Here is an 11,885-nt window from a genome sequence, read left to right on the forward strand (position 1 = left end):
GAGCACTAACTTTAGTTGCTTAAACGAAAGAAATAAGGGAAGCGAAGGTGGATGGTGGAGACAGGGAGAAAGAGGCATGACAAGGAGAAACAGACATGGCAGGGAGAAAGAGACTGGCAGGGAAACTGAAAGACTTGGCTAACCTTGCCAGACAACAAAAAGTTGTGGCTGTTGTGTACACTACTCAAGCTTATCAAGATGTCAACCTCCCTAACGATTGCTTGTACATCCAACCGTATGTCAGCTTAATGCACGTCAAGTGATACCCAGAGTGACTGCAGAGGACAAACTTGTTCTCCAGCACGACAGCTGTCACCATGACGTACCCTCCAGCTCTGTGACCCGGCCTCCACCTCACTCGGCAAATTCTCCACTGCAGGTTTATATATTGTTGTGGGTGTGGAGGCTGGCAATGTTGGAAGTAATAAGGATGTAATTTTGAAGTGATGGCAGCTGCGTGGGAGTGTCGGTGAACGTGAAGAGCGTTTTGAAAAGTGACAGTGAACGATACGTCACCGTGTGTACTCGCCGATCTGTTACCTCCAGCGAGGTAAAATGCCAAGTCATTGATGGTCTTCTTTAATGAAGTCAACTGTTCTTTCTAGGTTGGAATATTGTTATATATTAACAGCAGCTTTTAAGGCGGGTAAAATTGCAGATGTATAAATTGAATAAAGCGCATAAATTACTGGGAACGTTTGATGTCCCTCGACCTGTACTCCCTTGAACGTAGGCGAGAAAGATATATCATAATTTGCACCTGGGTACTTCAAATGAAAAGCAGTGGCGCGATGAGCACACCAAGTGAGAACTTAATAAGTGTAAGGAACCAAGATTTTTCAACACCCTCCCTTCATTCATAAGAGATATTTCCAATAAATCTCAGGCAATATTCAAGAGGGAACTTGGTTAGTTCCTCAGGTCAGTTTCTGTTTAACCGGTTTGTGGTACATACGTTGGACTAAGTGCAGCCGATACCAACAACCTGGCCGATCAGGCCAGCAATTCAAATTCAAATTCAAATTCAAAGTTTATTCTCTATAAGGATTACAATGCTGAGTTTACAGAAATTTGGTTATTGTTTGGTTTACATGTAGTAAAATTGTGATTACAGAGTGTACCACTAGAACGCTTAGCATGGCTAGGCATTTCGGGCATACTTAGTTTTATTCTTAATTGTAAAATATTACAAATTATGAGGTAAGTTGGTATTATGGCTAAGTGACTAAATACTAGTTTATGAGTTTAGCAATGTGAATGCTTTTGTTTTGGCACAGTATATAGTTTCAGTATTGGAGTATCACAGGATTCATTATTTTAAGACTGAGATTAATATTTCTGTCAAATGAGTGAGCGAGTGTAAGTGTGAACCACCAGGTGGTATTTGTGTAGTTAGTTGACGGGGTGTATCAGGGAGATAAGATGTTTTCTAATGGTAGTTTTGAAGGTGATGAATGTGTCTGCAGTTTTAGAGTTCTCAGGTAGGGTATTCCAGATTTTAGGGCCTTTGACATACATTGAATTTTTGTAAAGGTTTAGTCGGACACGGGGAATGTCGTAGAGATGTTTGTGTCTGGTGTTATGCCTGTGGGTTCTGTCACAACTATCAAGAAAGCGTTTTAGGTCAAGGTTGATATTAGAGTTTAAGGCCCTGTAGATATAGATTGCACAGTAGTAAGTGTGGATGTACTGAACTGGGAGTAAGTTTAGATCTTTGAAGAGTGGGGGGGTGTGCTGCCAGGGATGGGATTTAGTGATTATTCTTACTGCAGCTTTTTGTTGGGTTATTATTGGCTTTAGGTGTGTTGCTGCAGTTGATCCCCAAGCACAAATAGCATAGGTGAGGTATGGATAAATAAGTGAGTGGTATAGAGTGAGAAGGGCATTTTGCGGCACGTAGTATCGTATCTTGGAGAGGATCCCAACCGTTTTGGATACTTTTTTGGCTATATGCTGGATATGGGTGCTGAAATTCAGGTTGTTGTCAAGGTATAAGCCTAGGAATTTTCCCCCATTATTTCTGGTAATTAGAGTGTTGTCAATCTTAATGTTAATTTGTGCATCTCCTGCTCTGCTACCAAACATAATATAGTAAGTTTTGTCAGTGTTAAGCGGAAGGGTGGTGACTCTTACAATCATTTAGAAGTAACCACAGGTAACCATCTCACAGGATTTGGGAGTAGTAGTGAATGGAAGGCTGAGGGTAACATGAATAAGAATACGAGGGAAAGAAAGGCACTGCAGTATTTTCAAAGGGAGAGAGAACGGGGAGATGGAAAAGGAGGGTCCAGGTAGGGTGGGAGGGAGGGAGGGATGGAGGAGAGAAGGAACGACGGAGATAGGAAGCAGAAAGAATAACAAGTAAGCGAGACGGCGCATATATGTGTCTATTTTGGGGTCGAGCCCATTATGTTTGTGTATGTATGCAGGCGTGCACACCCTGGTGTGTTCACGGAGCAAGGAACTGCACAGCACACGGTGTGAAGGCAGAACAAGGAGGCGAACACCCTGTATGATCACGGAGTATGGAAGAGCACCTCACACTGTGAGTCCTCACCTTTGCTATTAAGCGGAATGTTGCCAGTGGTATATAACATTTCTATTAGTGGGAGCACCTCAGATTAATTCAAATATATCCACTGGAGCAAAGAAGAGAAATACTTGATAATATATACCTAACATCTGTACACTACCATAACATACTGGAATGAGAGAAATGAGACAAAGTGTAATATAGACCCAGGAAAAAAACAGGAGGGACATGGACACGATGAGAGAACACTACGCCAGCATCTCTGGCCCAGAACTGTTTAACATAATACCATCATAAGCCAGAAATATTGGCAGAGTAAGTGTAAAGGTTTAAGGAAATTGAATCACTATCTCCGACAAGCGCCATATCAAACATGTTGTGATGGATGAGGCCGGCGGGCCGCCAACAGCAACAACCTGCTTGAGCAGGCAATCAACAGAAAAACCTGGCCTAGACCAGGCTGTAAGGGCAGGAAAATTCTCGAAATCAGTCACAGTTACATCACGAGTATTATAAATATAAATTATGGCTTAATATTTAATAAAGGAACGAGACACTTCGAGAAAAACACATAAGCAGAGGCAGCAGGATGTTGTAGTGGCAGTAGCTTACTGACGGAGAACATCGGCTCCCAATTTATATATCTCTTAGCGGTCATAAAGCGGCAAGTCATCAATTAGGCTTAGACGGGAGTTAAGAACCGCGATTGGCTGAAAGACTTTCACCTCCCGTATAAATTCGGTCTAACCTAATTTATTGGGAACGCCTGACGTCCCTTGAACGCAGGCGACGAAGAATCATCATAATTTACACTTAAAAAATTCTGGAGGATTTGCTTCCAAATCTGCACACCGTAATTACCCCCTATGAGTAAAGAATATTGTCGAAATGTGCGGAAAACCCCAGCATAAAAAAAAAATGACTACACCAAGAGACAAGCGTAAATGACTCAAGAATTTTTAACACTTTTCCTTCATACAGATGAGGAATCACTAACAAACAGACCCATAAGTGTTTTCCTGGAGTCTACCGTGATAGTGCTCCGAGGGTCAGCGCCCCTACGCCCCGGTCCCTGATCAGGCCTCCCGGTGGATGGCTTCATCAGTCAGACTGCTGGTGCTAGCCGCACAAAGAGGGAAGTGATAAGGTCACCAAGGTAGTTCGTAGTCAGCCGGGCTGTGGTGCCTACGTTCGACTAGCCTGTTTTATGAGGCTATTGATGCTAGCCTGATTTATTGGCTATAACTCCGTAGTAGGTTGGTAGACAGCAACCACCCAGGGAAGTACCACCGTCCTGCCAGATGACCGTGAAACAGAAACCTGTAACTGTTTTGCATGATGGTAGGATTGCTGGTGTCTTTTTCTGTCTCATAAACACGCTAGATAACAGGGATATCTTGCTACTCATACTTACACTTTGGTCACACTTCACAGACATGCACATGCATATATATATACATACATCTAGGTTTTTCTCCTTTTTCTACATAGTTCTTGTTCTTCTTTATTTCTTCTATTGTCCATGGGGAAGTGGAAAAGAATCTTTCCTCCGTAAGCCATGCGTGTCGTATGAGGCGACTAAAATGCCGGGAGCAATGGGCTAGTAACCCCTTCTCCTGTAGATATTTACTAAAAAAGAGAAGAAGAAAAACTTTATAAAACTGGGATGCTTGAATGTGCGTGGATGTAGTGCAGATGACAAGAAACAGATGATTGCTGATGTTATGAATGAAAAGAAGTTGGATGTCCTGGCCCTAAGCGAAACAAAGCTGAAGGGGGTAGGGGAGTTTTGGTGGGGGGAAATAAATGGGATTAAATCTGGAGTATCTGAGAGAGTTAGAGCAAAGGAAGGGGTAGCAGTAATGTTGAATGATCAGTTATGGAAGGAGAAAAGAGAATATGAATGTGTAAATGCAAGAATTATGTGGATTAAAGTAAAGGTTGGATGCGAGAAGTGGGTCATAATAAGCGTGTATGTACCTGGAGAAGAGAGGAATGCAGAGGAGAGAGAGAGATTTTGGGAGATGTTAAGTGAATGTATAGGAGCCTTTGAACTAAGTGAGAGAGCAATTGTGGTAGGGGACCTGAATGCTAAAGTAGGAGAAATTTTTAGAGAGGGTGTGGTAGGTAAGTTTGGGGTGCCAGGTGTAAATGATAATGGGAGCCCTTTGATTGAACTTTGTATAGAAAGGGGTTTAGTTATAGGTAATACATATTTTAAGAAAAAGAGGATAAATAAGTATACAAGATATGATGTAGGGCGAAATGACAGTAGTTTGTTGGATTATGTATTGGTAGATAAAAGACTGTTGAGTAGACTTCAGGATGTACATGTTTATAGAGGGGCCACAGATATATCAGATCACTTTCTAGTTGTAGCTACACTGAGAGTAAAAGGTAGATGGGATACAAGGAGAACAGAAGCATCAGGGAAGAGAGAGGTGAAGGTTTATAAACTAAAAGAGGAGGAAGTTAGGGAAAGATATAAACAGCTATTGGAGGATAGATGGGCTAATGAGAGCATAGGCAATGGGGTCGAAGAGGTATGGGGTAGGTTTAAAAATGTAGTGTTAGAGTGTTCAGCAGAAGTTTGTGGTTACAGGAAAGTGGGTGCGGGAGGGAAGAGGAGCGATTGGTGGAATGATGATGTAAAGAGAGTAGTAAGGGAGAAAAAGTTAGCATATGAGAAGTTTTTACAAAGTAGAAGTGATGCAAGGAGGGAAGAGTATATGGAGAAAAAGAGAGAGGTTAAGAGAGTGGTGAAGCAATGTAAAAAGAGAGCAAATGAGAGAGTGGGTGAGATGTTAACAACAAATTTTGTTGAAAATAAGAAAAAGTTTTGGAGTGAGATTAACAAGTTAAGGAAGCCTAGAAAACAAATGGATTTGACAGTTAAAAATAGGAGAGGAGAGTTATTAAATGGAGAGTTAGAGGTATTGGGAAGATGGAGGGAATATTTTGAGGAATTGTTAAATGTTGATGAAGATAGGGAAGCTGTGATTTCGTGTATAGGGCAAGGAGGAATAACATCTTGTAGGAGTGAGGAAGAGCCAGTTGTGAGTGTGGGGGAAGTTCGTGAGGCAGTAGGTAAAATGAAAGGGGGTAAGGCAGCCGGGATTGATGGGATAAAGATAGAAATGTTAAAAGCAGGTGGGGATATAGTTTTGGAGTGGTTGGTGCAATTATTTAATAAATGTATGGAAGAGGGTAAGGTACCTAGGGATTGGCAGAGAGCATGCATAGTTCCTTTGTATAAAGGCAAAGGGGACAAAAGAGAGTGCAAAAATTATAGGGGGATAAGTCTGTTGAGTATACCTGGTAAAGTGTATGGTAGAGTTATTATTGAAAGAATTAAAAGTAAGACTGAGAATAGGATAGCAGATGAACAAGGAGGCTTTAGGAAAGGTAGGGGGTGTGTGGACCAGGTGTTTACAGTGAAACATATAAGTGAACAGTATTTAGATAAGGCTAAAGAGGTCTTTGTGGCATTTATGGATTTGGAAAAGGCGTATGACAGGGTGGATAGGGAGGCAATGTGGCAGATGTTGCAGGTGTATGGTGTAGGAGGTAGGTTACTGAAAGCAGTGAAGAGTTTTTACGAGGATAGTGAGTTTCAAGTTAGAGTACATAGGAAAGAGGGAAATTATTTCCCAGTAAAAGTAGGCCTTAGACAAGGATGTGTGATGTCACCGTGGTTGTTTAATATATTTATAGATGGGGTTGTAAGAGAAGTAAATGCGAGGGTCTTGACAAGAGGCGTGGAGTTAAAAGATAAAGAATCACACATAAAGTGGGAGTTGTCACAGTTGCTCTTTGCTGATGACACTGTGCTCTTGGGAGATTCTGAAGAGAAGTTGCAGAGATTGGTGGATGAATTTGGTAGGGTGTGCAAAAAAAGAAAATTAAAAGTGAATACAGGAAAGAGTAAGGTTATGAGGATAACAAAATTATTAGGTGATGAAAGATTGGATATCAGATTGGAGGGAGAGAGTATGGAGGAGGTGAATGTATTCAGATATTTGGGAGTGGACGTGTCAGCGGATGGGTCTATGAAGGATGAGGTGAATCATAGAATTGATGAGGGGAAAAGGGTGAGTGGTGCACTTAGGAGTCTGTGGAGACAAAGAACTTTGTCCTTGGAGGCAAAGAGGGGAATGTATGAGAGTATAGTTTTACCAACACTCTTATATGGGTGTGAAGCATGGGTGATGAATGTTGCAGCGAGGAGAAGGCTGGAGGCAGTGGAGATGTCATGTCTGAGGGCAATGTGTGGTGTGAATATAATGCAGAGAATTCGTAGTTTGGAAGTTAGGAGGAGGTGCGGGATTACCAAAACTGTTGTCCAGAGAGCTGAGGAAGGGTTGTTGAGGTGGTTCGGACATGTAGAGAGAATGGAGCGAAACAGAATGACTTCAAGAGTGTATCAGTCTGTAGTGGAAGGAAGGCGGGGTAGGGGTCGGCCTAGGAAAGGTTGGAGGGAGGGGGTAAAGGAGGTTTTGTGTGCGAGGGGCTTGGACTTCCAGCAGGCGTGCGTGAGCGTGTTTGATAGGAGTGAATGGAGACGAATGGTTTTTAATACTTGACGTGCTGTTGGAGTGTGAGCAAAGTAACATTTATGAAGGGGTTCGGGAAAACCGGCAGGCCGGACTTGAGTCCTGGAGATGGGAAGTACAGTGCCTGCACTCTGAAGGAGGGGTGTTAATGTTGCAGTTTAAAAACTGTAGTGTAAAGCACCCTTCTGGCAAGACAGTGATGGAGTGAATGATGGTGAAAGTTTTTCTTTTTCGGGCCACCCTGACTTGGTGGGAATCGGCCAGTGTGATAATAAAAAAAAATAAAAATAACTCCGTAAGCAGATCCTTTTTATATATAATTTTAGGGGGTCACCACCTGTGTAGCCTGGCAAGAGAGTAGGCCTATTTGCTGATAGGCTGATCAATCAAGCTGTTGGTGCTGTCAGCACGCAGTCCAGCGTAAAGTACCTACATAACTCGGCTGTTCGGGAACTGGCTTGAAGAGGCTTGGCTTTCCAAACCAATTCGTGTGTCAGTAGTGTTACTTTGTACTTGTGTAGTATACTAGATAATGCCAGCTACTTTATAGATAGGCTCCCTTGCTAGCTATGACGTCACGAGATCCTCACACACGAGTGGTGAGCTAGAGATCCAGCTCTCCCGTGTGAGGGTTCGTGAGGAGATATTGGAGTAAGAAATAGCTACTCACGTTGGATGTCTTGCAGCCGTATAATTAAGAGAACCTTGAGGAGTAGCCCAGGAGCCTGGCTGTCCTGTCTATGCCTACTGAGTGAGCCGGGAGTGACTGAGAGCTGGGCCTCTGACTCACCACTCACGTGTGAGGATCCGTGACGTCATAGCTAGCAAGGGAGCCTATCTATAAAGTAGCTGGGATTATCTTAGTGCACCAGTACACAGTAACATTACTGACACGTGAACACTACATATTTTAAGGACAACCTGCATCTACATGTAAGTTTGTGCGTCCTCTACTTTATTTTATAAAAAAAGTATCGTCAGGTGACAGACGTTTGTGTTAAAATTAATTATCAATAATTAGTTCCTCCCCTGAATTCCATTAAATTAAAAATTAATTCCTTTATGTTTAATTATTATTCTCTCTCATTTAATGTTGATTTGTCTGTGGTCAGCTGCTGACAGGTCGAGTCTTCCTCTGATTTACTAATATTTACAAACGAATCTACCTTGACTTCCTACTCATTTCTGCAACACTGCAAGCTCAAGAGGTGTTGACTGCAACACAAAAGGCCTAGAGATATTATTCAACTACCCCTGTTGCTGTTTTGCAAGATTATGTATGTTCGGGCCCCTGAGGCCAAAAATCAGTTAAATCGTCTATAAAAGGGCTAACAGACGGCTCCAAGAGCTATGAATCAATAACTGTAAACAAAAGGACAAGTTGTGTACAACTAGGTGAGTACACCAAAACACAAGTTGCTTGTGATATTTCAAGCAGTAGCAGCAGCTGTGAGTCGCTTGTAATAGGAGGAAGGTCAGGTGGTGCCTGACCGCCCGCTGAAAATAACGCGGATTGGATCATAGTCCTTGCTTGCCTCACCTCCCGTCTCTCTCAGCCATGGCGCCAAATGTAACCTTGAAGCTAAGGTAAAACATTGGTAAATAACACACGCTTACCTTTCCCTGTCTGGTCCGGGAATGATTATTCTTTAGGGCAAATTTTACAACCGAGTTGCGGGGTAAGGCATAATTTGGGTCAAACTGGCAGACTTTATGCGTGTTTTCTGTGGACGTCAAATTACAGTAGCTCAAGGAAATTACCAACGAACTCATAACTGTCTTTATAAAGGAACTTGATAAGTTCCTCTCAACAGTTCCTGCTTAAACTGTCTTGTGATGGTTACGTTACACTGCGTGTTGCTAACATCAGTAGCCTGACTGATGATGTCATGAACTATCAAAAAGTAGGGCTCTAGTGTGATGGAGTGGTGGAAAGCTCTTCTGCTTGATTATTTTAATAAAGCTGTGTCAGTGAATCTGATAAATCAGAGACATGTGATATGATTATGACTTAAAAGATATTCAGAAGGGTTAATAGAGCGGATAGACACTTAAAAGGGAAGACCAGGAACAAAGAAACTTAGAAGAAAAATATAACATAGCATTGTAAGATCCATTGCTAATGACACCAAAATCTGTATGAGAGTGAGTGGCGTCCGTCGTAAACAGCAAGTCTTCACGAGGTTATCAAGCAAGGCTTCCAGTGGGCCTCAGAGAACAATTTGATGCTTAACGAGGACATGTTTTAGTTTTCTCCGCGATGGAAGAGTGGAGGACATAAAGGGAAATTGAGCGAAAGGCCCATGTGCGAGACTTAAGAGTAATGATATTAGATCTTACAAGGATCACAGCATTATAGCTGTTGTATCCGCAAGGAAAATAATAGGCTGGATAACTAGAACTTTCAAGGCGAGAGATACAGACACACTGATATTCTTCAAATCACCTTTTATTTTTTTCTCCCGGTTGGAATACTGCTGTACTAATATTATCAGCCCCCTTCAAGACAGGCGAGACTGCTGAGCTTGAAGACAGAGGGAACATTCATTCATCTAAGCCAATGGGAACACCTGAAGTCCCTTCAGCTGTATTCCTTGGAATATAGGCGAGAAAGGTTCCTCATAATTTACACCTGGAAAGCCCTGGAGGGACTTGTCCCAAACTTGAACACTGAAATCGCTCCATATGACAAGAGACTTGAGAGATGGTGCAAAATACCTCCATTAATAAGCAGGGGAGCGACTTTTCAACGCCCTCCCTCCGTGCATATGAACTGAGAATCATGGGTTAGACTGCGTGTAACCAGCAGTAACAGCTTGGTTGATCAGCCTTTATCCTCCGGGAAGCTTGATCTGGGACCGGGCCGCGGGGCATTGACCTCCGAAAATATTCTTTACGAACCATAGGGACGTAAACAGCACTTTTTGAGCAACGGGGTAGTAGGACACTAGAATGAACTCGTTGAGGAAGTAGTGGAAGCGCACACCATATACATTTTTCAGAGTAGGTATAATAGGGCCCAGGAGGGTAGAAACCAGTAATGACGGTCAACTAAACTTACAGGTGGGACCAGAAGCAAAAACTGAACCCTCCAAACACGAATTGGTTAATCCAGGTAGGCAAGACCACAACACCCTTATTATCATATGTACACATTGTTTATTCTTGTAAAATTCCCGTTCAATTGTAGTCATCGTTCCCGCTGTTCGGTCCCAGAATAAGTCTGTTATCACGGTGCAGTTTTTCTGCTGTGTGAAATACCTGGCTTGATATGTACTAATTATGGTGTTTTGTATTGCAGGTAAGCGAGAGAGCAGACAAGCGCAGGTGTCCTGGGAACCTCTGAGGAACAGGTGGCCACCTGCCGCCCCGCCCCTCGCTAATTAAACCACGCCCGCAAGGTAACAGATGCCTCCTCCCACAGGATGCTGTCTCCTTGTCCTGTGTCCTCCCGCAGGATGCTTTCTACTCTTCCCTCCACTCTGTCTTGTGTCCCCCCACAGGATGTTTTCTACTCTTCCCTCCACTCTGTCTTGTGTCCTCCCGCAGGATGTTCTCTCCGTCCTGCGTCTTCCCGCAAAATGTTTTCTCTCTCTCGGAAATGTCCTTAAAGTAGTCAGTCTTAAAGTATCCTTCAGTTATCCCAGTTCTTTTACAGGAAGCTTTCTCTCTGTCTCTCTCTCTCTTTCTCTTTCTGTCTCCCTCTCTGTCTGTCTGTCTCTCTCTCTCTCTCTCTCTCTCTCTCTCTCTCTCTCTCTCTCTCTCTCTCTCTCTCTCTCTCTCTCTCTCTCTCTCTCTCTCTCTCTCTCTCTCCCCGTCCAGTGTTATCCTGCCGGACATTAAGACTTAGTCAGGTTGATGGTAAAACTGAAGTTGTTCGGTCAAGTGGTGAATGTAAATTCCATGCACAACTTCAAGAGCAGACACGACAGTGTCCGTCAGGCCAGAACATATGAATAAAACACACCTTCCCTCCTCCCCTTTCTCCATACGACAGACTGACGTATATTGTGGACAGCTTCACCCTGGGCGCTAGTCCCGCAAGCTCACAAGCTCACATACCGGCTAATCAAGCAGATGCATTTGATATTGGTCCAGTTTTCTCCTAAACTTTTTACCTTCGTTCTGGTGATATTTGGTCTTATGGCAGCTCTACTCTCGACTAGCATTATTTTATAGTTTATTCCATGTCTTTCACTTAAGTAGGTTATGGTAGTCAGTGAGTAATGAAGCAATCATGTACTTGCCATACTCTGTACATGTTATCCGATCTTCGGTCTACAGAGAAGAATTCCAGTGCTTTGAGGAGAGTCCAATAATATATATGTTTTATTGATTCTGTACGGGTCGTATAGGACCTTTGTACATTTTCCTGATTCATTTCCGGGTGATGACTACGAGAAAAGACGTTAAGAGACTTGTTAAGTACATCAACACAGTATAATGAGCCAGATGTAAATATACATCAATGAATTATTGCTACAAAGTAGAAAGTTTTCATATTTTAATTACTAGAAAAATTTGAGTGTATATATATATATATATATATATATATATATATATATGTGTGTGTGTGTGTGTGTGTGTGTGTGTGTGTGTGTGTGTGTGTGTGTGTGTGTGTGTGTGTGTGTGTGTGTGTGTGTGTGTGTGTGTGTGTCGTGCCGAATATGTAAAACTGGTCAATTGGTAAGAACTCATTTAAAATTAAGTCCTTTCTAAAATTTTCTCTTATACGTTTAAAGATATATTTTTTCATTAATGTTGATGTAAAATTTATAATTTTGCACCAAAAGAATCTT

General features: G+C 42.4%; 1 protein-coding gene across 1 annotated transcript in view; it reads left to right on the plus strand.

Moving 5' to 3' along the window:
- Positions 1-10,466: 10,466 nt before the first annotated feature.
- Positions 10,467-11,885, plus strand: part of kug (FAT atypical cadherin kugelei) — a 913,302-nt gene continuing 911,883 nt past the window's right edge. The window contains exon 1 of the mRNA XM_070104239.1: positions 10,467-10,487. The gene's annotated coding sequence lies outside the window, so the exon portion shown is untranslated. The remainder of the gene's footprint in view (positions 10,488-11,885) is intronic.

The sequence above is a fragment of the Cherax quadricarinatus genome, chromosome 1, assembly GCF_038502225.1.
Source record: "Cherax quadricarinatus isolate ZL_2023a chromosome 1, ASM3850222v1, whole genome shotgun sequence".
Classification (NCBI taxonomy): Eukaryota; Metazoa; Arthropoda; class Malacostraca; order Decapoda; family Parastacidae; genus Cherax; species Cherax quadricarinatus.